This window comes from Palaemon carinicauda, chromosome 12, assembly GCF_036898095.1.
Source record: "Palaemon carinicauda isolate YSFRI2023 chromosome 12, ASM3689809v2, whole genome shotgun sequence".
NCBI classification, from domain to species: domain Eukaryota; kingdom Metazoa; phylum Arthropoda; class Malacostraca; order Decapoda; family Palaemonidae; genus Palaemon; species Palaemon carinicauda.
The window spans coordinates 105,177,855-105,182,854 of NC_090736.1; positions in this window are offsets into that span (position 1 = coordinate 105,177,855).

Here is a 5,000-nt window from a genome sequence, read left to right on the forward strand (position 1 = left end):
TCCACAATTGATTCTTTTATGAGATTGCTCCTCTCCTTTCAAGTATCTCTCAAATGGAACGTTGTGAACTTTTGGCTATTTTAGAGATCTTTCTCTCCTCTCCATCTTTTTGTGAAAAGAAATATGAGTCCTCTTACTTAGATTTCTTTCTCTTGATTACACCATATGTCGATTCTAATACTTCTACCATAGGTGTATAACAATTCTGTTTTGAAATTTATTTGAATTAACACATTTTTATCAATTCAAAGTGGCTGGTAAAGAGCCAATATCTTTCACCGAGTCGGTCCGAGGAAAAGTGTTTATATATAAGCCATGTCAATTTAGAGTACTTCATTTTTAAGAAACCTCTCTCTTTATTTGGTCTAATTTACCTTCTCGGGTATCAGATATCTCTCTTCAAGGACAGTAACTGTCAAATATGCTTTATCTTTTTTTTATTCCTTACAGTTACCCGTCAAAATATTATATTGTTGAGATTCCCTCTATTTTAAGTCCTACATCAAACCAAAATATATGACCTCGGACGTAATTTCTCCATACTTAATAGTGCTTCGTTTTAAAGGAAATGTTGAACTACTTTACTAGTAAATTACATGCAAATTTCCATCACCCTACACATTCGTTGTAACAATAATTTCTTCTCATCTTCTTCTTCTTCTTCTTCTTCTTCTTCTTCTTCTTCTTCTTCTTTTTATTATTATTATTATTATTATTATTATTAGAGTTATTAGTATCATTATTATCTATATATTAATACGATAGCATGCGTATTATTTATTTTGTGTGTCGGGCTTTAAAGAAAATGAAAATAATTTCATGGTATACTCGTGTGTCACGATTTAAAGAAAATTTAAAAAATTTCATGGTATACTCTTACAAATTCACATTAGACATTTATTACTTAACCAAAGCCCATCTTATATATTTTCCCCAACTTTGTCTTTAGCACCTGACTTTTTTTTTTAAATATTAGACAAAAAATTTAGTTTTATCAATTTCCATAACCTAGATTATATAATTAATCTCGGGCCTTTTCATTTAACGACTAATCCGTTCTTATTGGAAAAGATTTCTAAAGATTCTGATCACACTTTGCTTCGAATCTTCCTAAACATTACTCAATTTCCCGCCCGCCTATCATACTCAATGATCATTAATAAAGCTCAAGGAGCGACTTTCAATAAGGTTGGGATCTACCTACCACAACCTTGCTTTACTCATGGACAACTTTATGTAGCCTTCTTAAATTAAGAGCAAGGTCTATGAACAGTGTAAGAGTGAAAATTTGTCCTCATAATAGTTCTACTCATGATCAGGAAAGAGGAACTACCTTCACTAGAAATATTGTATATAAAGTAGATTTGTAAACTGTTTCATGTATTGCTCATTTTCTAAAATAAATATAAAGTAAAATTTCATCACATTTTATTCAAACATGTATAGGTTAGGAACAAGATGACTAATATTGAAAATATAATTTCGTGTAATTTACACGGGCTCTAATAGTTATTATTATTATTATTATTATTATTATTATTATTATTATTATTATTATTATTATTATTATTATTTTTATTATTATTATTATTATTATTATTATTATTATTATTATTATTATTATTATTATTATTATTATTATCATTATTAACTAAGCTACACCCTAGTTGAGAAGGCAGGAATTGATATTACACAGTCACAGATCTACATTCAGGAGATAGAATTGATGCGAAGAGAGTACTGGTATCTGCATATACAAGGGGCTTGTATCCCAGGTCAAACCACATGGCATGTGAGTATAGTTTGAAAAGTGTGAGACAAGAACACTACCCTGTAGAACACTAGATATTAAATTTGAATCCCAATTATGGTGGTCTTCAACAATATCTCTTTGGGATATACTATCTAAAAATTCAAACCTTATATCAAGAAAACACCTACTCACTCTCAACTGTTTGACTTTGAAAACAAGGGCCTCTTAATTAATGCGGTCAAAGGCAGCATAAACATCAAAGCTAACCATACAAATTTCCTGACTACAACCATTTGATTTCTGTACAGCATTGGAAATTGTAAGACGTGCATCACATGTAGCCAGGCCTTTACGGAAACTAAATTGCAAACTAGGGAACATAATATAGGAATTATGAAAATTGGGCGGTAATCAGCTGGACTTTAGCTACCAAAAATGCATTTACTTAATTTAAGTAACATTACCCATTCTCCGACAAGTGCTAAATGGAGTTTTTCTTGGTAAATTGCTGGAAATATCATATAACTTTGGAGCTAAAAAAAACGCCATTCTTCATACTAAATTAAGGAAAACACTATTTGAGTCTACCGCCCCATAATTATCAAATTCCATGAAAGTATTCTTTAATTTAAGGAGACAGAAAGGCCAAACTAATTAGTTTAGTCCAAGGAGAATATGAATGAGGAAGATAGAGTTTCTTTTTACTCGTCTTACTGTCAAATACATCAAACAAAAAGGTTGCCTTTTCCTTCGGACAGTAAGTGATGAAGCCATATCGTTTAGGTATAGGAGGAATTGTTACGCACACACAAAAAATAGAGATTAAAGGGGAGCCAAACACTTATATTCGTTGATTGTAATAGAAAGGGTTCCTTTTATGGTTTAATTGTAACCTTTTTCAGTTGAGGGATAAACTTTCTCAGTAAAAGCTGTAATCTTAGGATAGACATTCCAAGTCAAATCTGATCCAAATAAGTGGGTCTGTAATCCTCATTGAACCAGGGTTTGTCTTTCCCTAGGTACCTAATCACACGAAATGGTTTACACCTATCAATTATGTTGAATATTTTTTCATTCAAAGAAACATTATGATCAAATCTTTTGTACAATTGGGACCAATTCAAGCCCAAAAGATCACAAAAAAATGCCATTCCACCCTGCGGGAGATTTTATTTAAATCTAACATTAGTATGACACATCAAAGACAGACTGCTCAGTCCTCACTAGTAATGAAATCATGTCATGATTATATGTCTCAACTTAAGAGCTACTTTATTCGAAAAAAAAAGTCAAGGGAATCGGTGTATAACTGGTCCAGGCAGTTACCAGAACTGTGAATACCTTCATTTATGATTTACTCACAGTCCGATTCAAGAGCAAAATTAAAAGCACATAAGCCATGAGGATTAGTAGGAGAAAGAGAATTTTAACAACTCCCTATAGTGAGTATTGAAATCACTAAATAAAGAAAAAAATATGATCCATTTATTCATCTTTATGTATCTTAGCTATAATGCTAAAAAGACATTCGAAAATATAATCATCAATGTCTGGATTCCGGTATATCGAACACAAATATAAGTTGTTATGCCTGCGTCAAACTTTTATTACCAGAATCTCATGGAATCTACATTACAAGAAGGAATTAAAAGAAGTCGTACCATATATCGCCATTCCCCTGGCCATAGGATGGCACCCTATTTTAAAATTATTGGATTCTTAGAGCTAGTTATAAGGAGCTCAGTGTCTCATTAGAAAATAAATTTTCTGAGCATAAAAATATACCATAAAATCCAGGAGCAACTGCAAGGTCCTGAATACTTGCAAGCAGACCACGTATATTGTAGTACATATGACGACACTGCTGAAATCTAGGACATAGGCTACTGGTCACAGATGTTGTCCAATGTCTCGAGACATGATAATGAATAATGGCAATAAAAACTGTTCATCATATCTAAATGCTAAGTATACGATAATGATAAAAAATAGAGATATAGTGAATGATAAAACTCATAGACAATAGACAAAAAGTCGTAAATTACTGGTCAACATGGCTCAGCTCTTATTGAAGGCAAGGCGGAATATGCTTCAGGATACCACTTCACCACTCAAGAGGGTTTTGAAAAGATAAAACATATATATATATATATATATATATATATATATATATATATATATATATATATATATATATATATATATATATATATATATATATATATACATATATATATATATATATATATATATATATATATATATATATATATATATATATATATATATATATATATATATATATATATATATATATATATATACATACGTACATATACATGAATATATATATATATATATATATATATATATATATATATATATATATATATATATATATATATATATATATGTATATATATATATATACATATATATATATATATATATATATATATATATATATATACTATATATATATATATATATACGTATATGTATATATATATATATATATATATATATATATATATATATATATATATATATATATATATATATATATATTCATATATACATATATATATATATATATATATATATATATATATATATATATATATATATATATATATATATATATATATATACATACATATATATATGAATATATATATATATATATATATATATATATATATATATATATATATATATATATATAAATATATATATATATATATATATATATATATATATATATATATATATATAATATATATATATATATATATATATATATATATATACTCTATTTATATATAAGGAAAACAAAACCTTCTTATAAATCCCCAGGCATCCATACACTTACTATTAAGCCTGTCCACCATACCATATAAAAAAAAAAAAAAAGATCAAGATGAAAATAAGATATAATACTGTGCTCGAGTGTACCTTTAGGCAAGAAAAGTCGGACCTAAGTCAGTAAAATACCACAATAGAGAGGCTATGGCACTAACAAAGACTACAGAAATAGATTAATGTTGGAGTGTCCTCATAGAAAAAGCTACTTACCATTCAAATAATAGTACGGTATTTATTCTCTTGAGTGGAGAAGAATTGTTAGGAACAGAACTACATTCGGTTTTTTTTTTTCTTTTTTTTTTTTACAAAAAATAAATTTTTTTGTTAAGTAGCTATATCTCCTACTATGAGATTCAGGGCCTCTGTAACACGGTTTTTTTTT